The sequence below is a fragment of the Podarcis gaigeae genome, assembly GCF_964106915.1.
Source record: "Podarcis gaigeae genome assembly, chromosome: 8".
Taxonomy (NCBI): Eukaryota; Metazoa; Chordata; class Lepidosauria; order Squamata; family Lacertidae; genus Podarcis; species Podarcis gaigeae.
In genome coordinates this window covers 70,611,620-70,636,000 of record NC_139684.1, presented here as the reverse complement: position 1 = coordinate 70,636,000, position 24,381 = coordinate 70,611,620, and the positions used below count along the sequence as shown (strand labels likewise).

General features: G+C 45.4%; 1 protein-coding gene across 4 annotated transcripts in view; it reads right to left on the bottom strand.

The window, feature by feature from the left end:
• LUZP1 (leucine zipper protein 1) overlaps positions 1-24,381 on the bottom strand; it is a 67,595-nt gene that overhangs the window by 19,376 nt on the left and 23,838 nt on the right. The window contains exon 2 of one of the 4 annotated variants that reach the window (XM_083750702.1): positions 18,639-18,827. The exons of the other annotated variants lie outside the window; for them this stretch is intronic. The gene's annotated coding sequence lies outside the window, so the exon portion shown is untranslated. The remainder of the gene's footprint in view (positions 1-18,638; positions 18,828-24,381) is intronic. 4 annotated transcript variants of the gene reach the window in all.

The following is a 24,381-nucleotide window of genomic DNA, read 5'->3' as shown; positions in this document are numbered from 1 at the left end:
CATATCAGACCCTGCTTAAATTTGCAAATGCACTAGCAGTTTTTGAATGCTTATTGTTATGTAAGTGCCCTGTAAACAAATCAGAACAAATGCTCAATAAAGACCAGACATAATCTAACCACCATGTAAGCCTTGTGCAAGCAAATTAGGATGAATACTAAATAAACAGGTCATCTTGAGAAGCCCTCTAAAAATAACCACCATCTACACACCAACTCCACATTAGTTGAAGGCAGCGACTGATGTTTACACTCTATGAAGCATGAATGCTATTCAACGTTAAGAAATATTTCCAACTACGTTTTACTCAAAGTAGTTCCATTGAAATTAATATGCCTAACTTAGTCATTGTTCATTAATTTCAGAAGGTCTATGCAGACAAGGACTACCATTAAATACAGCCGGTCCAGTATATCTGAAGGAGCGCCTCCACCCCCATCATTCTACCTTGACACTGAGGTCCAGCGCAGAAGGCCTTCTGGCGGTTCCCTCACTGCGAGAAGCCAAGTTACAGGGAACCAGGCAGAGGGCCTTCTTGGTTGTGGCACCCGCCCTGTGGAACGCCCTCCCACCAGTTGTCAAAGTGAACAACAACTACTAGACTTTTAGAAGACATCTGAAGGCAGCCCTGTTTAGGGAAGCTTTTAATGTTTGATGTATTGCATTATTTTGATATTTTGTTGGAAGCCGCTCAGAGTGGCAGGGGAAGCCCAGCCAAATGGGTAGTGTCAGAGCCGCCCCTAGGTCCCAGCTCACAAAGGACCAACGCCCGGCTGTAGTTATTTACAAAAGTCTTTATTGAAGTTCAGTTTCCATTTCAAAGCCGGAGCGTGCTGCTCTACGTCTTAAAGTCTAGACCGGCGAAGTTCCGTCTGAGTCTCCTCCCCCCTGACACCAGTTTAAGACCCTAGCCTTGCTCCACCTCTTCCTTAGCTCCTTCCTCCTCTGGGCCCTCCTGCCCGCTGGGGTTTCATCCTTTCTGGACTCTTCTGACGCTGACCCCCCTGATTCTTGCCCCTCCTTCCGGCAGGCTTTAGGACCTGGTTCCCTATCCGGGCAACCTGCTGTGCCGCTCACCTGTACATTTGAACTTGGCACGCGCGCGTAGCCGGTAACCTTCCTCTCGACCGTTCCCTCGCTCTCCGATGGAGGCGTGGTCAACCCTGACTCATCTTCTCTCGCTGGTGGTGAATACGCTGGCCCTGATACCTGGGACTCTTCCCCCCCACTACGCTCTGGAGGGGAAGCTGGTCCTGATTTCCAACTGCTGCTCTGGGAGTCCCCGCTGGCCCCTTGCTTCTGGGGTGTCCCCCTTGGGGCCCCCCTGGCCCTGGCCATCGGCGCCCCCTTCTGTGAATCTTCCGATTCGCTGGAGAGGCTCATGGAATCTCTCGGGCTACTGTCCTCTTCTCCTACGCTCCCCTCGGATTGCTCCCCCTCGCTCTCCATCTCCTCCCCTCCCTGTGCTCCCGCTGCGTCCCTGACAGGTAGGGTATAAATAAAATAATAATAATAATAAAATAATAATAATAGTTATTGTTATATTCCCTCTCAATAGGAGGAGCATTCCCAGGATCATCAACACTGGGCTGCTCCAGTCACTATAAGTCACAGTTCTCCGCCGGGGAAGGCCAGTCTGGAAAGGCCCCCTGCACTTCCACAGTGGTGGCGAAAGAACCTTCTTCCATTAGCCACACACCAAATTTCACTTGGAATATCCAGGGAATAAGCATATACAGTGGTACCTCGGGTTACATATGCTTCAGGTTACAGATGCTTCAGTTTACAGACTCCGCTAACCCAGAAATAGTACCTCGGGTTAAGAACTTTGCTTCAGGATGAGAACAGAAATTGCACAGTGGCGCAGCAGCAGCAGGAGGCCCCATTAGGTAAAGTGGTGCTTCAGGTTAAGAACAGTTTCAGGTTAAGAACGGACCTCTGGAACAAATTAAGTTCTTAACCCGAGGTACCACTGTATATAGGCTTTGCAGCCACCTTTCTTGTTTGTAAGTCCTTTCACCCAAACAGAATTCTACCAATATTGATCTGCACATTCTGCGCGATTGTGCAATATGAATCCCTGCAAATTTCAGTTTAATTACTCTTCTGGCTCCTTTTGATTTGATCTGGCACACCTTTCAAAGTTACCTATGCACCCTTAAAGGACAGAAAATAGACAATAATGCTGAGGATGCTGAATTCTTCACTAGCATGGTGTGGTCCCAGAACTGTGGAATACACACAGAGCCCCAATTACTATAGAAAACTGTAGTGTTAAAGACGGTAGAACAGAGGTAGGGAAATGGGCCTGGGCTGCTCCCCTGTCAATCACCTGGCAACATAATAATGCCAGGTGAGTGTGCAGCCTGAAATCAAACTGTGTTGACAGAACAGTGAGCAAAACACCAACCGTCAACTAGCTGGCGGTGTGTGCAAAGCCCTTTGCACAGTAGGTCTTCTCCAATGTTGAAGATCAGCTGATTGTCAGTGCGTGAGAAGCCTTACATTGCTTCCCAAGTTCTGACTATCAGCTTGTGCCTAAGGCAGTGTTGGCCAAACTTGGCCCTCCAGCTGTTTTTGGACTGCAACTCCCATCATCCCTAGCTAACAGGACCAGTGGTCAGGCATGATGAGAACTGTAGTCCTAAGGAGTCTTGCAGGCACCGCCAATCAGCTGATTGGTGGTGCCTACAAAGTTCCTCTTGTCCAAGCCTCTTGTTACCTGCCCCACACCTACCGTCATATATGACACTAGGTGTTGTGCAGGTGGAATGACTTGGTCATAGGACCACAGGTTCCCCATCTCAATTCTATGTAAAATACCTATTTGCTGTTTCTCTGTCCAGCAGCTGGTCTCTAAAGTAGCTGATGATAGCTCAGTTGGCTAGAGCATGGTGCTGATAATGCTAAGGTTACGTGTCTGATCTCCATATGGGTCAGCTGCATATTCTGGCATTGCAGGGGGTCGGACTAGATGATCCTCAGGATCCCTTCCAATTCTACAATTCTATGACTCTAAGACACAATAAAATTAGCAAGATTTAAATTAAATATAAGGCGGCAATGACTGATGAAGGCAGGGGTGGGAATGGTAAAAAATGTCTTTCTCCCCAGCCCTTAGATGTTACTGCTGCTGCTCTTTAAAGATTCCATGAATTCCAGGGGGAAACAGACTTGGAAGTGTTCTATTTAACAATCCAGGCTATGTACCACCTGATCTTGTCATCCATGGAAGGTGGGGCTTCCCCTCACGAGTCTATGGCTCTTCCCTTAAGTTAAAGGCAGCTAGCAGAGACAGCCCCAGCCCAATATTCCTTGTCTAGCTTTCTCTCTTATCCTGAGAACACCAGGAAAAATTGCAGTCACTTATGTCCTGCAAAGGGTGGCACTGTGGGTTAAACCACTGAGCCTAGGACTTGCCGATCAGAAGGTCGGCGGTTCAAATCCCCGCAACGTGGTGAGCTCCCGTTGCTCGGTCCCTGCTTCTGCCAACCTAGCAGTTCGGACGCATGTCAAAGTGCAAGTAGATAAATAGGTACCGCTCCGGCGGGAAGGTAAACGGCGTTTCTGTGCGCTGCTCTGGTTCACCAGAAGCGGCTTAGTCATGCTGGCCACATGATTCGGAGGCTGTACGCTGGCTCCCTCGGCCAATAAAGTGAGATGAGCACGCAACCCCCGAGTCGGTCACAACTGGACCTAATGGTCAGGGGTCCCTTTACTTTTATGTCCTGCAAACGTAGGCTTAATTGCAGCAGTTTACAGATGATCCATGAAAAGCTAAGTTTTCCTGCTGATCTGATGCCCTTGTAAGGGGTGGAGGTGGGGAATAATAACTGCACCCAAGTTTTTTTTTCCAGCTATATGCACACAGCTGCAGCCAACATGGCTGGCTGCAGGAAGAATTTTGGTTAGGCATGTCAAGGTAAGCCGGACGTTTAAAAAGAGAAGGTACTTTCCCGACAATGGAAATAGCCAAGAGATGTGCATCCAATCAAACGAAATTGACTGGGATGTTTCACAATGTCATCTCCTCTTAGCACATTCCTCCCATTGCTAAATATATTTCTTGTAAACACACACACACACACACGAGGACTAGGAACTTGTTTACAAAACCAGCTTCCCTGCGATAACCTCTTCAATCTTCATTAGAAGGCAAAAGAGTTCAAAGGACTTTAAGGGCTATTTAGTCCAACCTGTGTCGCAAGCATAGCTATTGTCTTGTCTCACACCCCATAAAATCGCCCTTGCAGTGCAGGCTAGAGTATACAGTGGTACCTCGGGTTACATACGCTTCAGGTTACAGACTCTGCTAACTCAGAAATAATGCTTCAGGTTAAGAACTTTGCTTCAGGATGAGAACAGAAATCGTGCTCCAGCGGCGCGGCAGCAGCAGGAGGCTCCATTAGCTAAAGTGTACCTCAGGTTAAGAACAGTTTCAGGTTAAGTACGGACCTCCAGAACGAATTAAGTACTTAACCCGAGGTACCACTGTATCTAACATGTGCAGAGAGCAAGCACACCAGCAAAGAGAGGTTAACGGCTCCGCACACATTAAAACCAAGTGAGCCAAGCCAGTTTCCAAACTAGTGAACTGCCTTGTGCTGACTCACTGGTCCATCTAGCTCAGTACTGTCCACACTAACTGGCAGCAACTGCCCAGTTTGAGGCAGCAGCTTTTCCCCTGCTCTCCCTGGCCTTGAACCGGGGACCTTCTAATGCAAGGCAGACTCTCTACCACTGAACTAACCAAGGAGAAGGGGCTTTACCAAGACCAAAAGAATCTGAGCGGCCAAAAACTGTGAGCGCACACAATGCTCAGAATGGCTGGCAATGGTTGAAGAGGAGTGAGGGAGATAACCCAAGATGACCTCTAAGCACAGAGCCAGCTCCTCTTTGTGTGCCAAGTGCAAGCTCTGGGAGCTCGTAGCAGCAGAAGCGACAGAACAGGTTGCCAGTGACTTAAAAAGATGAGCCCAAGCGGCTTTAGAAAGGTGCCGGTGCAAAAAGAGCACCTACTGGATCAGATTCAGGGCTCATCTAGCCGAGCCATGCATTCCCAACACGGCCAACCACAAGCAGGGCACAGAGACAAAGCATTTATGTTTGCTTTAGAAGCCACTTTTTCGAAAACTCTCCCATGCTGTCCTCCCCGCCCCCTAGTATTCAGATGTTGACAGCAATTCAACATGGAAGTTCCATTAAGCGATCTAACAGCTGTTGACAAACCAATTCTACTCCATGGGTAGGCAAACTAAGGCCCAGGGGCCGGATACAGCCCAATTGCCTTCTAAATCCGGCCCACAGACGGTTCGGGAATCAGCGTGTTTTTACATGAGTAGAATGTGTCCTTTTATTTAAAATGCATCTCTGGGTTATTTGTGAGGCATAGGAATCCGTTCACTTTTTTTCCTTCAAAATATAATCCGGTCCCTCACAAGGTCTGAGGGACAGTGGACCGGCCCCCCGCTGAAAATGTTTGCTGACCCCTGGTCACTAATCCCTTAGTAAAACCATCAAATGAATCAGGGTCCATCTTCACATCTCGGGGCATTTCAGCAAGCAATAAATTATTCCGTCACCAGTCCAGCCTGGAACCTGAGACAGCCCTGAGTTAGCCTAGAAGCCGAGTCAGGTGCAGGCCGGTGTACTATGGTCTGGCCTTGAAGGATGTTGTTCTGTACTTTTTGTGTTTGCATAGTGACTGGGTCGAAGCAGCATTCCCCCTTCATCGCAAAGTGTGCTTTATGGCCGAGCTGGAATTTGAGGTCAGGTCTCCCCACTCCTAGTCCACCCCTGAAACAGGTGGGGGTGGGGAACCTACCTCAGCTTTAGGGCCTCATTTCCTTCTGGGAAACTTTACGGGGGCCACATGTCAATGCTTAAAGTTGAACGCAGCAGCAAATGTGCATTTTACTCTTGCATTGTAGGACTGTTTCTACACACATTCCCGCATCCCTCTCTATCCACCACTGAGGCAAACAAGAGGTACGATCAGAATTTAAGGACATATTCCAGCCAGGCAAAAACACTCAAGGAGGATGTGAAGCAGGGCTTGTGAGGGACCTGGCCTGGGGAGAAGGGGTGTGGTCTGAGGAAGGTCCTGGGGGCCAGATAGAGAAGCTTGGGGGCCATATTTGGCCCCTAGGCCTGAAGTTCCCTACTTCTGGTCTAATTCAACTTCAGTTTTTGCTCTGCGTGATACCAACTGCACAGAAGAAACACTTATAGCAGGATTCTAGGCTTGATGACTGAAAAAGAGGTTATACTGCATCTGTTGGGGCTCATTCCCAAATAAGCATGCATAGGACTGCAGCCTTTTGACAGAAACATGGGCTGTTAGCAAGAATCTGTGTCAGGGTTTTTTGTCTTCAGAGAAAGCAGGACATTCGACAAATAGCATTTGTCTCTGTGATAGATCCTAAGTAGTTAATGCACCAGCTTTGAAAGACAAGGAAGACAGACGCTGGCCATTTGAGGTTTCTCAAACCTGAACTTTGATTTGTTCACATATTACCATCACTTTGGACTGAGCTCCATTGGCAACCTTCGTTCATTGGCTGCAGCCTAAAGGCCTATTGTCACCTTACATTTCCCCTAAACCCAAAATATACTTTCAGAAAAGGGAAATGCCCCGGTTTGTAACTGTAGTGATCTCACAATATTAAGCATGAGTCTTTCCTGTCCTCCAGGCCCAATTTGCATGCTCAGCCCCTCTGCAGGCTGTTTGAGAGGGCCCTTTGGCCCCTTATCTTTCTCCCCTCTAAAGTTTGTTGTGCTTCTGCAAAGCTTGGAGTTCCCCCCACAGCCTAGTTTCTTCTGCAAGATAGTGCTGTTTTGGCTACATAAGCATCCAGACTTGGCGGGAAAAGTCACTATTAACACATTGCTGGAGTGACCAATGGCAAGAAATGATGGGAGTTGTAATACAACACTGGGATTGCAGGCGATTCAGGTTTTCTGCCCCTGGTATATGGAGTGACCACTAGAATTTCTCAGATACTACTGCTTACAGTGCCTATTCTTATTATTTATTGCAAGAATGTCTAATCCACCTTTCTGCAATGAAATGCATCCAATGCAGTTCACAACAACAACCACTAAGTCAATTCAAAGATTTTAAAAGCCAGCACATGCATTTTACTAATTTGGCCTCTTTTATGTCTACTTCAACTGCTGTTTGCATTTTTTGTTCTTTTAATATCTGCACCAGCTGCTTCAATTGTGTTTTGCTGCAGAAAGAGTGGGTAGAAATCCTGGCCCCAGATGAACTTCTCAAAACAAGCCGATCCAAGGTCTGAGTGCCGTAACTGCAAAGGCCAGCTCTCTTGTTTGCTGTACTGCAAAAGCCACTTTTTAGCCATTGAATCAAGGCCACAGCTCCCATCACCTGCATCAAAGCACCCTATATATTCATTATCATCATCAATATATATCCTACCCTTCTTTCCGAATGAGCCAAGGGAGGCAAACAGATCCACATTTTTTTTTGGGGGGGGGGGACACACATTCTAAAGCAGTTATAATATTGAAATGCAGTTTATGTGTTTGACTTTGACCAAGAGCCTGCTGCAAGTATTGAAATTCTTTTAGGACAGGGATAGGGAACCTGTGGTCCTCAGGACGTGGTTGGACTATAACTCCCATCACTCTGTGATCATTGGCTGGGGCTGATGTGAGCTGAAATCCAGCAACATCTGGAGAGCCACTGCTTCCCCGTTCCTGTCTTAGGGGCTTCTCACATGCAGCTGTTGACGACAACAAGATTGCAGGCCTCTCTCTCTTCTCTTCTTAGCCCAACTTGAACCCTTCTCCTTGTTCCATTCAGCAAGTGGTTGTCTCTGGGAGTGAAGGACAGGCCAAGGGGACAGGCAAGTCAAGTTATGATTTGCATGTCAGGAAGCCCTGTCGTTGAGTTAATCAGAAATGACAGATACCCCACCCATTTCAGCCAGACACTGAGTCACAGCTAGGCACCTCACTAGCTAAATGCCCTCCCGCAATTTCACTGGGACTGCATTTTCGTTAGGCGGGGGACATAAAATTATGTGCTATGGCAGGGTGAGTAAACTGCTGGATTCTTGACACTTTACTGCTATGCTCCGGAACTTGGTCGCTTGGCTCTCAGCCTCACACACTCTGCTTATTGTTCTTGTACTTCCTTGTGGCATTCGAATTCCTACTGCGAAAACAATGCCAGGCCCTTGCGACGCAGCTTTAGAAGAGGCAGAATTCCTGTCTACATGTTGCTCAGGGCTGGACGGCTGCAGGGGACACAGACCCACAAGGTTCCATACGGGCAGAAATGCAAATCACAAGCAACGTTGCCAGTGGAACAACAGGGTCTTTCGTTCGCTTCTGCCTACTTTTGGGTTGCCTGTGTGAACTAACCCAACATATGCATGGAATTTAGTATCTGGAGCAAACGACAACAACCTCGAAACACACAGCTCTTAGGTATTGTTTCTTTAAGACCTGCTGGGATTCAGAACATTTGAAGTGCTCACAACTCAAGACCCCAGCCAGGAACCTGTTATACAAAACAGAAAAGACAAACCTAAGGTATCACAGGTCCATTTTTAGCCTTCCTTGCAGGCAGCAGGCAGTGGCTGAATGTCCTTTTTCACAGGACACATCAGAAGGTTGTAATAGCACCCTCACTAAGTACCCAATATGTAGCTTTTTTGTATCTACCATACTGAAAACACATTTAATTATGCCACTGAAAAGGAAACATTACATAAGTGAATGTTATGTGTTAAAATTATTTTTTAACTGGTAAATGTCCTTAGCACATTACGGTTTTATCAATAACTATAATTAACTGCAAATATTATAAGCCATACTACGAAATACAAAGGGAAAGTGTTGCCCTGGTGAAGACATGTTAACTGCCAACTCATAACAAAGCTATGGATTTCAGTTCTTAATGCATTATAAACTGATACTTTACATTTGTCCACATCTGTACTTTTTTTTTTTGCTGTACTTTGCTTTTTAAAATCCATCTTACCACAAAGCTTTCATACCTTTGGTTTTTGTTCTCTATATCTAAGATACTGAGTTGATTTAGCCAACGCAACGAACTCCCAAAGTTTCTCCATTCATTATTTTGATAGATGCATGCATTGCATGCTGCTTTTATTTGAATCGGCACCAAGCAGAGCGGTGAACAGTGGTGGGCCAGGGCATCTCATATTCCACCCTTTGCAATACCAAAATCCCGCCTGCGCCCCGCCTTCCATTGGATGCCGTAGCTGTGCTTCCTGCTGTAGCACCCCAGAAGCTCTGTGTCTAGGGCCTAGATCTGCATTTGTGGTGAAAAAGCAGTGACAAGATCTTGGGAGAACAGAACTCTGTGTGTCCTATGGCCTGCCCTGATCCTATGATAGTCTACTGCCCTTACATGTGGGTGGCTGGTGCAGCAGTGCACCAGTGTTGAATTAAAATTCAACAGCCAGGCCAATTGGTTTCTGGGAGAGGGAGGAGCTCCATCTTGTCTTCCCCAGGCAACAAAATGACTTGGGCCAGCCCTGCAAATCCTCACATGAAACTCACTGCATGGCCCTTGACCACCTCTCAGTCCAGAGGGCAGCTGTGAGAGGGAAAAACAGAATGAGATCACCCACGTCCGCTGCCTTCAGTTCGTGGGAGGAAGGGCAGGGTAAGAACATAACTCCCAAAATCAGGTGGAGAGTGAGAGATGGGAATGGCTCTAATAACCCCATGACACCTACTAGTTTAGAAATCCACGGCCTACTTTATCTAGGTTTATAAAACTCTGACTAATCGGAATGGAAGGCAGTTGTTGAGAGCAGGAGCGTGGGCCTGGCCTGTTGTTCCTGTCTTACCATTCACTCTGTCTAACATGTCATTGTTGTTGACGTTGCTACTGCCCTAGGCCAGAAATGATGAGTCTGTAACCTTCTAGATTGTTGTTGGACTCCAATTTCCCTCAGCTCCAGCTGCCGGGCATGGCCAACAGTGAGGGTTGAAGGGTGCTGCAGAAACCATCTGGAGAGTGACAGATTCCCGTAGCTTGGTGTAGGTCTGTACCCGGTAACCATCACTGAAATATCCAGGACTGGCAGAACATCATAAGAAGTGGCCCTTCTCAGCATAAGCTATAGGGCAGGAGCATCCAAATTATTATTTTTTCTCCAAAGAGGGCCGGATTTGATGACATGAACATGCGTGAGGGCCGACCGAAATTGTTGAGCTTTTTGGGGGATGAGCTTTTTTTTAGGATTGAAGTTGTTGACCTTCTTTTAGGATTTTACCCCAAGAAATAAACTGCCACAGGGGCCAGAATAAACCGACCAGTGGGCTGGATTAGGCCCCCAAAATGGACCTTGGACATGCCTGCTGTAGGGGCTTCAAGGTGAGAGAGCAGAAATCAAGGTAAGAGAAGCAAGCACTTGCATCCTCAACTTGGCATTGAGGGCAGATCAGGGACAGGAAAACTATGGCCTTCCAAATGATAAATAAAAAAATTGTCCAGTAGCACCTTAGAGACCAACTAAGTTTGTTCTGGGTATAACCTTTTGTGTGCATGCACACTTCTTCAGATACATGCACACGAAAGCCTATACCCAAAACAAACTTAGTTGGTCTCTAAGGTGCTATTGGACAATTTATTTATTTATTTCAACTGCGTCAGACCAACACGGCTACCTACCTGAACCTCCAAATGATGTTTGACTACAGCATCCAGCTGGCTATGCTATGACCACTGGCTATGCTAGCTGGGGCTGATGGGAACCGGAGTCCAGTAACACCTGGAGAGCCACAAATTCTCCATCCCTGGGTTAGCATGTTGGAGTAGCCCAAATACAAATCTCCTCGCAGCCGCAAAACTCAGAAATACACTTGAGAAAGTCACCCATCTCTCAGCCTCATCTGCTTCACAGGTTGTTGCAAGGATAAACTAAGGAAGAACAATGTCTACAGCCCTGAGCATCTGGGATGACTATAAATATAATAAATAACTACAAGTGAATTGGAAGCCTATCATCACCCATCATCCAGCAGAACCAGTGAAACTGCCTGCAGAGACAGATATTCAGAAGTTTTCTGATGATTTCCAAAGTCATCATGTCTTTGCTAATGGAAGCTGAAAATCACGGGGCATGCAATATTTGCAATCCATAGAAGCAGAGGTTAGTCCAGGGCTGTGTTTTGTTTTGGCAAGTGGGGTTCTCCTGAAAAGCAGTCTTATATTAATTTACCTTATTACTGCAAACGTGAAACATACTTGCCACCAAGGCCAGCTAAAAATGCAGTTTAGATTTTATTTTTATCTTTTTGCATTCATGCACCTTGTTTTGATTTTTTTATATATAAAAAATACCAACTTTTTTTTTCTAAGCAGAAAAACTGCATGTGGAGGGGTTGGATGTGATGACCCCAGCTGCTCAGAGACAACTTCTTTCTCCAAACTGATACAACTACGCTTCAGGTTACAGACTCTCCTAACCCAGAAATAGTACCTCAGGTTAAGAACTTTGCTTTAGGATGAGAACAGAAATTGTGTGGTGGTGGTGTGGCAGCAGCGGGAGGCCCCATTAGCTAAAGTGGTACCTCAGGTTAAGAACAGTTTCGGGTTAAGAACAGACCTCCAGAACGTTCTTAACCTGAGTTAAGAAGTTCTTAACCTGAGGTACCACCCTAGTTTGTTTCTCTTGAGCTCAGTCCTCGAGATAATAGCATTGGAGAAAGACTCATGGGCCATCTGATCCAAACTCTCCCATCCCTTTCAAGGCAGAAAACCTAGTGCCTGAGCATCCCCAAGAGTTGGTTCCCATGAGGAAAAGCCCACAAGGAGTTTTGTCCCTCCATAGAAGTCCTACTACTGCTCAAGTTATCTAGGTACACACTCCAAATTTACTTACACCAATTATATAGCTCACATTGCTCTGGGCCGAATCAAAGAAGGGGACCTATTTGGCTAAAAATAATATTTGATCAAAGCCCTTTAGCTTTGTCCTTGGAGGCTACCACCTGCAAAAATCTAATTACATCCATCCTGTTACATTAACAGAAAGCTGTTAAAAATACAAGGGCAACAACAACAAAAAGGCTTATACCTACTAGCCGTCAAAATCAGAATTAATTCTGCTCCGTGTTTCCATCTTCAGATCACCCTAGAGCAGGAGTGGGGAAACTTTTCCAGCATTCATTCCCTCCTGGGCAAACTTCCGTGGGTCACATGCCAATGCCGGGTGGGGCCAGAGGCAGAATTGGGAAGAGCAATGAATGCAAATTTTACCTTTCTACAGGAAACCAGTTTCTACACACACTCTCTGGCCTCCATCCAGACAAGCCTGAAGCATTCAAAGAGGCTTTCTGACCAGGCATAAAAAACTGGGGTGTGAAGCAGGGCCAGAGAGTGGCACGGCCTATGAAGGGTTCAGAGGGCCAGGTAATAAGCCTGAAGGGCCACTTTTGCACTCCAAGGTCTAAGGTGCCCCAACCCTACCCCCCCACAGTTTGTGCTTCATTGTCAAAGATACTTGTGACCAAGCTAAACACCTGCCATTTCACATCTTGGCCAAGAACAATCTCTAGGAAGGCAAGACTGTGATTTTTTTTTTAAGGGGCAAGAGGGAGAGAAAATGAATTACTGCCCCTGTTGTACGATAAGCAACAAAAACAGTCTTTACCCCAATAAGCATCAGATATAGGCTTCAGGCGACTCGCCAAGGGTCCAGAAAACAAACCACAAAATCCCCTGCCCCTAGTAACAGAAGGCAAGTTCAAGCAAGCTATCTGCAACCAGATAATGTCCCCTGCTGACTCATCAGAAAAGAAGTCCTCTTGTTTTCAGCAGGGACAGGCAGTCTATGGTTTCTGGCTGGAGGCAAAATATGTCTACAAAGCAAATTGCTCTTCCTGAAATGAGGAGCGTTCGGTCTTCAGTGGGACGGAAGAGCTTGGCTTCAGCTTTATTTCATATCTGTCAGATGCCTGCTATTCTCCTCCAGATGAAATGATTAATCTCTGATTTCCTTCTCGGGCCTACCTCATGGCATCATGGGTTCCCCCCAAATATCAGAGGGACAGGCAAGACAGTACAGCCCCTTCCCTCAGCCTGGCGAAGACCAATTGCCAGGTAGCTGCTACCCTTCCAGAACTTGCCTTCATCTTCCACCATCTGAGTGGAAGTGAGACACTGAGGCCCTCTACACAAGACTTCCTGGGTCCACGTGATATTTGTCTCCTTCCCTCCCATAACTGTCTTCATCAGCAGCCATTCCACAGGTCATCATGTCACTTCATTATATAGCAAGATGAATGTTTTGGGAACCTACATTTGTTTATTTTGCCTCTTCCCTTCCAAGTCCTTTTCCCTTTCATATCATGTCCCTTGTATTGTAAAGAGATCATTTTATATTGTACAATGCCTTGATTTTTGTGGCAGAAAGACATTAGTTATTCATTCATTCATCTAGCCATCCAATTTACAGACTGTATAATATTTTTAAAAGTCTCCGAATGACTCACAAAATAACAAAAACGGAAAATCAAGACTAGAATACAAATAAAATGAAAATACATGACGTCAGTAAAAATCCAGAATCAAAATATTGAAACAAAATACAGAGAAGGCTAAGAATTAAGTCAGAACATCAGTCTAGAAAGTAAATAAACACTATCTGGCAGTCACACATATTCCAATCAGTAGAGCCTTGCTACATAAATTTTAAGCAAGTCTACTAGCATGATTAGATTTATTTATACACACGACTTAATCCTAACCAGTCACATCCAGTACGTAGATGATGGTCTTGTAAGATAAAGCTGAAGCCTTTTTCTCAAATCCACCAATTTTTCTAACAAAAACCGGCAATTTATTTAGTGGGGTGGAGGGGCAATTCACTTGGGCACAAGGTCAAGTGATGATGTATATGTGCACAATAGCCATTCTAGATTAAGCACAACTTCACTTCGAGCACAATGCTTTTCAACGGGGGCGGTTCACATCCGTGGCTGCGAGTCATCAAGTGGATGAGACATTAACTGATGTACACTTATGTATGAATCACTCCTTAATTACCAACAACTCAAGCTGTGGTTATTACGCCAATATACGGGTGGGCGGAAGCCACTCTCCTGTTCCTGGTTTCATGCACAAGTGATGCCACCCAATCCCAAATGGTGGGTTGCCATATCTTCGTCATTTGTATGGGCTATTGGAGCATTTCAAGAAAACTTACTTTGGCCAGAATTTGTCCAAAATTTAAGCTTTGCTTTGTTCAAAAGATGTTAAGGGCACCTTCAACCAGAAATGTCAGGGCAGTCTACAGTAAGGTAAAGGTAAAGGGACCCCTGACCATTAGGTCCAGTCGTGACCGACTCTGGGGTTGCGGCGCTCATCTCGCGTTATTGGCCGAGGGAGCCAGCGTACAACTTCCGGGTCATGTGGCCAGCATGACTAAGCCGCTTCTGGCGAACCAGAGCAGCACACGGAAACGCCGTTTACCTTCCCACCGGAGCGGTACCTATTTATCTACTTGCACTTTGATGTGCTTTTGAATTGCTAGGTTGTCAGGAGCAGGGACCGAGCAATGGGAGCTCACCCGGTCGCGGGGATTCGAACCGCTGACCTTCTGATCAGCAAGTCCTAGGCTCTGCGGTTTAACCCACAGTGCCACCCGCATCCCTCAGTCTGCAGTAGTTAGTGCCAAATACAAAACAGAATAGCAACTAAAATTCAGCAAAGCAGATTAGACTACCAGTCAGCAGCTCATGCTGCAATGCCTGGGGAAATAAAATGTGTCTTTGCCTGGTGCTAGAAAGACATCATGATTGGAACCAAGTATGGCAAACCTCCCAACAGAAGGCATTGCATAAAATGGGTGCCATGTCACAGAAGGCCATCTCTGGACGCAACTCATCTAACTTTAGGAGGTGGCGGGTTCTGGAAGAGAACCTCAGATGATAAAGGTAGTGGTTGGGCAGAACCGTGTAGCAATAGAAGGCAACCACTTAAGACACCCAGGGTCAGCATGCTACTTAAGGCTTTTTAAGTAAGCACCAGTATTTTGAGTTATGCTCAGAACAGTAAGTAGCCCATATAGTTGCTTAAGACCTGGTAAGATAAACTGCTCCCTGTAAATAGCATAGTAGTTGCATTTTTTACTAACAGGTTTCACTGTGGGTTAAACCACACAGCCTAGGACTTGCTGTTCAGAAGGTCGGCGGTTCGAATCCCTGCGACGGGGTGAGCTCCCGTTGCTCGGTCCCTGCTCCTGCCAACCTAGCAGTTCGAAAACACATCAAAGTGCAAGTAGATTAATAGATACAGCTCCGACGGGAAGGTAAACGGCGTTTCCGTGCGCTGCTCTGGTTCGCCAGAAGCGGCTTAGTCATGCTGGCCACATGACCCGGAAGCCGTACGCTGCCTCCCTTGGCCAGTAAAGCGAGATGAGCACCGCAACCCCAGAGTTGGCCACGACTGGACCTAATGGTCAGGGGTCCCTTTACCTTTACCTTCTGGGAAGTCATCAAAGGTGGCCGGCCCCATGCACAATACATTGCAGTAGCGTAGCCTTGAGGTTACGAGGGCATGAAAAAGAGCAGCCAGGTTCTCTTTGTGCTGTCATCCCATGAGCTGCCAGTCGGCTAAAAGTTAAGACAAAATGCTTGCATGTTCAATGGAGTCTGCGGTTGAGAAGTGTGTGCACGGGGGGTGGGAATTATTTGGCCCATACCAAGGAATACCTTGAAAGTGAATGAACAGAATACTTTCACAAACCAAAGCAGAATGATTTATTTTTCCCTGCCAGGAGGTGGAGGAAAGGCAACAATGAAAGATCACTGACTTTCCAGCTCTCCTTTCTCCTCTGGTATGTTTTGCTAAGGATTACCACATGTAACAACAAGTTCACAAAGAAAATTCATCAGCTATGCGCGTGCACAAACACACACCACACACACCCCTTCCAGGTTGCTTTGCACACTTCCATGAGAAAGGGGATGGGCTGGCAAGACATCAGCGAGCAGCTGAAAAGTACTGCAATGGAATCAGGTGACTTGCTTGCATTCCCAGTGTCTGCAATCACCTCTGCTGAGAAAGTCTTTCTCCCTCCCTCTCTCTCCCCGTCCCCCCACCCAGGCAAATCACACATACGCAGCAGGCATCCCTTGGCTTTTGGAAGACAGAGTGAATTAAAAGCTTTTAATACAACTGATGACTAAAAGGGAAATAAACAACAACAACAAAACAACAAGGGCAGACCCTGGTGTTGGACACAACAAACTCGCGGCACTGCAGCAAAACCAGCTACCCAGAATGCTAAACTGTGTTGCTGAATGCAGTACAGCTACAGCCTGCTAGGAGACAGCTGTACTTACACAGCCAGCTTGGGAGGAACTGTGCCTTTAGATCTGCTGACATTTATACAAAAGTTTGCCTTCTACAGTGAGGTGTAGTGACCGTGTCTGTGTCAGTGTCTTGGGTTCCAATTCCGACACAGCCATGAAGCTTGCTGGGGTGACCATGGATCGGTCCCACCCTCTTAGCCTAACTGACTGAGCCTAATTGTGGAGGGATGAAAACATTGCAATAACATGTTTTTAAAGCTATCCGTGCACAAATAACTGAAATAAAAAATAGTTCCCACTTTTAATTTAAGGTGAAAGAATTGCCACTGGTGAACTGTACTGCCATCTAAAGCAGGGAAGAGCTCTCCAGATGTTGCTGGACTCCAACTCCCATCATCCCTGATCATTGGCCACACCAGCTGGGGCTGATGGGAACTGGAGTCCAACAAGATCTGGAGGGTCACATATCCCGTCCCCCTTCCCGGTCGGCCTAACTAGAGTGTTGGTCTATGACCAAGGAGTTCTGGGTTGAATTCCTATAAAGATCTCTCTGGATGACCTTAGTTGAGTTTCTTTTAGTAGCCTATTCTACCTCAAAGGGTTGTTGTGAGAGAAAAAGTGGTTTTAAGTTCATGGTAGGTAAGTTGGGAGAAAAAAAATGTCATTTATAAAGGCGGAACAATAAAGCATAAAACTCTGGATGCAAAGGACTGGTTTAGAGACTACCTACACACGTTAATCCAGTATTGAATTGGTTTAACTATGGCCCTATTTGCTCCTAACAGTTAAAGCAGTAGGTCACTTTAACAGTCATAGCATCCCCCAAAAATCTTGGGTGTTAAGAGTGCTGAGAGTTGTCAGGAACTCCCCTATTCCCATCTCTGAGCTATAATTCTCCGTCATTTAACCACCAATCCCTCTTCTCAGGGAACTCTGGGAATTGTAGCACTTTGTGATGGGAATAGGGCTCTCCTAACATGTCTCAAAACCCTTCACAAACCACAGTTCCTGTGATATTTGGGGGGAAGCCATGACTCTTAAAAGTGGTGAAACACTACTTTAAATGTAAGGTGCAGATGCACAGCGTTTCGGATTCTCAACCCTGGAACCCTGGCAATGTCAAGTTCCTGAAGTCTTTTAAATAATTTTTAGCACCTATTCAAGGCTATAATTACTAGGGTCAAAGAAACCACAGGCTACGAGATGGGTTTCAGAACAGTTTAAGATTGTAGGCTATAGACACATCCTCAAGATAAAACACATCAGCCCCAAAATAACAATTTTCTCCTGGTGCTTCCTGGAATGATGTGAATAAACCTTGCACCAGAATGGATTTCTTTTCCCCTGCATTTTCCATTCTGGTGGTATGTTTATCCATATCATACCAAAAAGCATCCCCATGGAGAGATTTTTTTTTTTTTAAAATCCTGTCTCCCAAACACACCCACCCTCTCCAAGCAAAGGCACTGACAGCCTCACCCCTCCTTCCCATTTGGCTTTGCTTGCTGCTTCCCAAATTAAACCAGTTCAAGGGATGCAGTTCAGTGGCTTTCCATGCAGAAGGGTGCAAGCTTCAACCCCAGGTAGGACTGTGAATGTCCCCTGCCTGAAACCTTGGAGCGCTGCTGCCAGTCAGGGCAGACAATACTGAGGTAGATGGATAAGCTTCCTATGTTCCTTGTGTTCCTATGTATCCCCCATCTGCTGAGATCCTGTTTGTTGCAATTTGGACTGCAATTTGGATGTCTCGGGCCATCCATGAACTGATCAAATGATGACTCACAGCTCAATACATGAAACTCCCTTTTTTACAAAATACTGCATGCGTATGTACATATGTATGTGGGATGGGGACAGGAAGGCCTCTCTGTCTGCAGCGTCTTATCTGTATCTCGCAAATGCAACTCATCCCACAATGTGACAGTTACTGACCACATTCAGACAAACACATGAGTTTTCCAACCACAAACACATACAATCCATCCCATCCTCCCTTTGCATGTGTGTCTTCCATTCACTATAATTTCCCAGCTTATTATTGGAATACAGTGGTACCTCGGGTTAAGTACTTAATTCGTTCTGGAGGTCCGTTCTTAACCTGAAACTGTTCTTAACCTGAAGAGCACTTTAGCTAATGGGGCCTCCCGCTGCTGCCGCGCTGCCAGAGCACGATTTCTGTTCTCATCCTGAAGCAAAGTTCTCAACCTGAAGCACTATTTCTGGGTTAGCGGAGTGTGTAACCTGAAGCGTATGTAACCCGAGGTACCACTGTAAACCAATATACTAAATCAACTTAAAAACCATGGTCTTACTATTCTGCCTTGTTTGGAAGTGGAGTAACCATAGTTTCCCAGCTCATATGAAACAGGAAACCATAGTTAATGGGTGACATCCCTGTTTATTGGCTGGCTTGTGCAAAGGGGCTGTGTGATCAGCAAAAAAAGCTCCCTCTGAACTCTCCCAACGAGTGATGAAGATGTGAATGGCTCAGCTTTCCTAATCTGCCAAAAAAAAAAGGGTGGAAGGTGGCCTACCTCGCAGGGTTACTCTGAAAGCGAATTATTATCACTCCATCCCCAAACCTCTGGGATAGGACCATCTGTAGGTCTAAATGAGTAATAACATTCCTGTGTCACTCCCTTGAGACAAACGCAGGGAACATCCTGTTCTCTGCAGAGGTCAAGCAGGCAGGGCTTGATGCTGCTTAAAAAAATTAACTGCCCCCTTCCCCAACTGAATGGCAAAGGCTAGTGAATTCTCTCCCCCACCCAAAGTCTCACTTGTCTGTGTGTGCTGAACTTTAAACTTGCTCTGAATAATGCAAAAAAGGAAAAGGAAAAGGGGGGGGGGTAGAGGTGTCACGATCCAACCAGTTTGAATTATCCTTGATTTCAATGGGAAAGCTATAAAAGACACACACTGCTTCTTCAGTACGACTTCAAAGTGCTTAACTAGGGCTGAAGCATGCACCCACGTCATATTCTGGGTGTGTTTCAACCCACTCCCGATTTTTCATGCCAATCAAACTAGCAAGTTGAACAACAACAACCTGGTAGCGGGCAGGCAGAAGAGCAAAAGCAAGGGGCCAAGAATGGTACCCAAATTACTGGGTGGGGAGGAGCAGAACCAGAGGGGAAATACCCCCCCCCCCCCCGCAGCTGATGCTCTTGGAAGCTTACAGGAAGGCTAAGATTTGGCTTTTAAAAATGGAGGGACCACAGGGGGTCAAGAGAATGGGGCTTGTAGATTTCACTAAGCACCCCCTTTCTCCTATAAATGATGCACTGGCCTAGAGGATGGCAGGCATGTTGTGAACTGTATATTACATGCACTGCACTAGGAATACACTGAATTAAAAACAGGGCACTGCAGTTCTGCAGGAGACAGGTTGCCTTGGCTCTCTCCAGTTCCTCCTGGGAAATACCCACTGAGCTCAAACTCAGGACTGGAGCACAAATGCAGAAGAGTGAAGCGAGGATAAGGCGACGGAAAGGGAGGGACGGGCAAATCTAATGATTTTGGCTTCTCTCAGTTTCTCATTTCTCCATTCTTGGATTCAGATCTCCACATTTCTAGATCAGTTTGCAGTGGTGTGCTTTTTTTTTTTAATTAAAAAAAAAGTATTCATGAAAATTCACCTGCATTTTAATGAAAACTTCTCCTACTTTCGGAATGCTACTTTGCCTAATATACACACTTTTGCAAGGCAATTTTCTGTAATGTAATCATGCTTTTGTATGCTATCTTCATTCATATACACACTCACCAGAATGTGAATTTTTGTTTACATTACTTGGATGAACTGTGCTGCAAAAGTCAGAGAAGTATGAATTTTGAAGCATGACTACATTTTGGTTTGCGTATTTTTTCGGAGAGTGCAAATTAGGTAGGTTGAACTTTAAATGCAAACTGAACTGAATGTCTCTCCCATCCCTACACAATGGGCCACTACAAGTGGAAGAAAGCATTTTTTAATACTACACACACAGAGAGAGGCAGGCACACAAATAAAAAAACCCAGCACAGAAGGCAAAAGCCTGGGAAATGACCTTCCTCCCTGACATCCTAGTTTTCTCTTTGCAAGGAGTTTATTATGCACTGAAGACCACTGAGACGCTAAACGCTTTCTGCCTTCCAGAGTACACAACATATGGCTTGATGGACAAATATGTCACTCTTCCCCCAGCGCAAGCAACAAGCTACTATTCCTGACTCAGTTATGCCCAAAATGGGGATCATTGTTTATTTCACTCCAAACAAACCACAATGTTAAGCCAAGGTTTACTCTTGGCTTGCCAACAGCGGTTTGAGCTAAACAAACCACACACTTCAATTCGGACTTAACGCTAAGTTGGGGATTGTGGGTTTGACGGAGGTGTGAACTCCAGCCTGGTGGAAAATGGTTTGCTATGGTTTCCTATGGCATGTGAACTGTGCAACTGCCTTGCCTTCAGAAATGGCCACAGCTCAGTGGCAGCAAAGTGTCCCAGCTTCTGGCATCCTCAGTCTGGGAATACTGTCTGAAAACCCTGGAGAGCCACTAAGTGGTGAACTGGGGTAAAACAAGGGTAGCCAACGCACTTCTATTTTGTTATATTGTTGTATACTTCCTACTGTGAACCCCGGGAAGTCCCCATCTAATGGGGTAAACCTACAACAGCACCACGAGTAACAAGTTTAGCCACTGAATCATGAAGCTTGCCACCTCTGAATGCTCTCTGATCCAGCTGTGTCTGCACCACTGATCACATTTTGGGCTGAGCTGAAACATTTGGGTTACATGCTCCTAAAACTGCACATAGTCGCAGGGACAATCCATGCTTGCATCCTTCCTTTGATTTTTGCAGGAACCTCCATTCAGCCAAGCAAATGTCTCAAATTTTCAGCTGTTGTGTTGCAGAAGCCTAATTAAGAGCAAATGCTCACATGGATCCACCATGCTTGCAAGGCTGTTAGAAATGTATTTTTGTTTTCTGCTGGGGGGGAAACCTGGGGTGAAGCTCCAAGCGGATAATTAAAACTCAACTTTAAAAGATTTATTTTGTATCAGATTACATTATAGCATAAGCCTGATACAGCCTATTAAAATCCATTGAGCTATATTACACCACAAAGCGCACAGACTCATAACCCTCCATCCAGCTTCCAAGCAGCAGCAAATTTACCTGGTGAAATGACATCATAGTGCAACATGGATGACACAAAGGCCAAATGACTATGGTGGGACCTTAGTGGAAGAACCAGGGCACCCTGTTGCTTTCTTCTAAACTGCAGTCAACAGCAAAAAGAAGATGGGATATGTTTGTGCATGTATGTTTGCGCACAAGAAGACAAGACTTCTACTCTATATAATGGATGGCACAAGCATACAGTGGTTTATGAACCACCAAGGTGATACAGGGTTTAGTGTTTTGAACTAGGAACAGGGAGATCCAGATTCAAATTCCCACTCAACCATGAAGTTCATATTTGGTCTCCCCTTTCAGAGTTTGTAGGGGGTTTTTGAATGTCTTATGTAGATTTTTTAATTTCATTGTTCTGTATGGGACAATGACAATAAAGATATTGTAAATCATAAAATTTTATTGAAGAAGAACAGGATATTTTAATGCCATCATCATCACAGAGGTGTCTGTGGAGGGGATATATTCACTGAAAATGTTACCTTGTTTTTCTTTTAATTTTTTTAAAAGGAACCCATTTGTTAAGTCTGGCACCGGACTTCTATATATATATCCCTGCCACTTTGTAGGTTTCCAAATAATAATTACTATTATTTATATGCCGCCACCTGACTGGGTTGCCCGGAGAGCCATGTTTTAGACATTTTCATTCATATATATATATATATATATATATATATATATATGCTTTCGTAGATTTTCACGGGTACAGGAATGCAGGTTTTGGTGTCCTCGGGTGTCTTCCCGTGTAAAAGTTGGGGTGTCTAGGCGACGTTTCGACGAGGTCTCACTCGTCATCTTCAGGCTGGTGCTTTCGGCTTCTTGTTACTGGAACAGAGCGGGATCTCAATGTTTGAGTTCCTATAAATACTGTTTGAGTTCCTATAAATACTTCCCTTCCTTGACGTCCTAATCTACAAAAAACCTGATGGCTCCCTAGGACACACTATCTACCAGAAAAAAACACACACCAACCGCTACTTACATGCACAATCACACCACCACCCTGCACAAATAAACTCCGTAGCCAAGACTCTCATCTCCAGAACCAAACGCCTGGCTGACAAAGACCACTTGACAACTGAGTTACAGAATCTCTCAAATGTGTTAATTGCCAATGGATACCAGCAAAACAGGATTACGAAGCTAATCCAAAAGGAAACACCCCCCAAAAACCAAGACACAGAAGAAAACAATGGCATGGCCCTCCTTCCTTATATCAAGGGCACTACAGATAAAATTAGCAAAATCCTCCATAAACACAATATCAAAACAGCCTTTTGCACCAACCAAAAAATAGCCAATATCCTCAGAAACCCCAAGGATAAAATCCAGTTGGAAAACCAAGGGATCTATGAAATACCCTGCAAAGTCTGCCCAGCCACGTACATTGGACAAACAAACAGACGAATAAATGCACGTATCGCAGAACACAAGAATGCCGTCAAAAAAGAAGAAAAAACTTCCTCTCTTTTCCAACACATGAAAGAAACAGGACACGAAATTAATTTTGCAGATTCCAAATTGCTCTTTAACACGGAACATCACCACAAGAGAATAATCATGGAAGCCATCGAGATAGAGAAACACCCTCACAACATGAACAAGCGTGACGACACATCCCGCTTGCCAGACATCTGGAAATTAGCCCTCCCCACAAAAACTGACACCAGATCCAGAGGCACACAGAACGCCAACACCAATCAACCACACCAGACCCAAACCCAGACCCTCTCCACAGATGAATTACTGACACCATCCAGTAGCCAATCCATGGTGGCACCTCCGGATGCTGCACCCCCCTGCAATCCCTACACAGATCTGGCTGACACAAGCCACAAAACCACAGCTCGCCCCTATACACGAAGCCAAGCCAAAGCACAACTAAGTGCAATACAGCCATCTTCTCAGGAAAACTCTTCACAAAGTTCAAGAGGTCAAGACACAAAGACTTTAGCAACTAATCCACACCTAATGACCCACCTAAGTGGTACTCAGGATATCACTCAAGAAATCACTCAAGGTATCTCTCAAGTAATTAAGGAACAAAAGAAGAAAAGGCACACTAGCCTGGGAACTTCCTCTCTGCCCAGAACATTGGAGGCTAGACACCACACCCCCTCTACAGTATTTATAGGAACTCAAACATTGAGATCCCGCTCTGTTCCAGTAACAAGAAGCCGAAAGCACCAGCCTGAAGATGACGAGTGAGACCTCGTCGAAACGTCGCCTAGACACCCCAACTTTTACACGGGAAGACACCCGAGGACACCAAAACCTGCATATATATATATATATATATATACACATACACACACACACACACACACACACCCCAGGATTTTAACTGATACCTGTTGCTTTTTGTATTTTTACTGTTGCTACGATAACTGCTTCTGTTTCTGATGTTTCTGATCTGCTTTATATTTGTTTTATGGTTCTCTTTAATTAAAGATTCATTTATTTTTAAAGTTCAGCAGCTGATATTGTGGCAGTCACTATCTCCACCTCATTTCCCTCACAGGAGACAAAACGGAGTATCCCTTTATTTAATTTAGCACGGAGATTTCTCGGCTTGTGGAAATTCCTGACTAGGCTCAGATCACATGTAAGCTACCTGGTGTTGCCCTGCAATTAACAACTGGTCACACAAGGTATGTCACGCCTTCCACATAACTGGTCCAGCCATCCTTTATTGCACACATGAATGAAGAAAGTGAAAGGTAGACATATTCAGGTGCCTATATCCAGTGATAAGGAACCCCTGGCCCAACTGGCCTCCCCACTTGGCTTGCAAGTTCCTATGACTGATGACATTTATAATGGCAAGTTGGGGGGGGGCAGAGAAATATGCAGCTCCCCCAAGAACAGA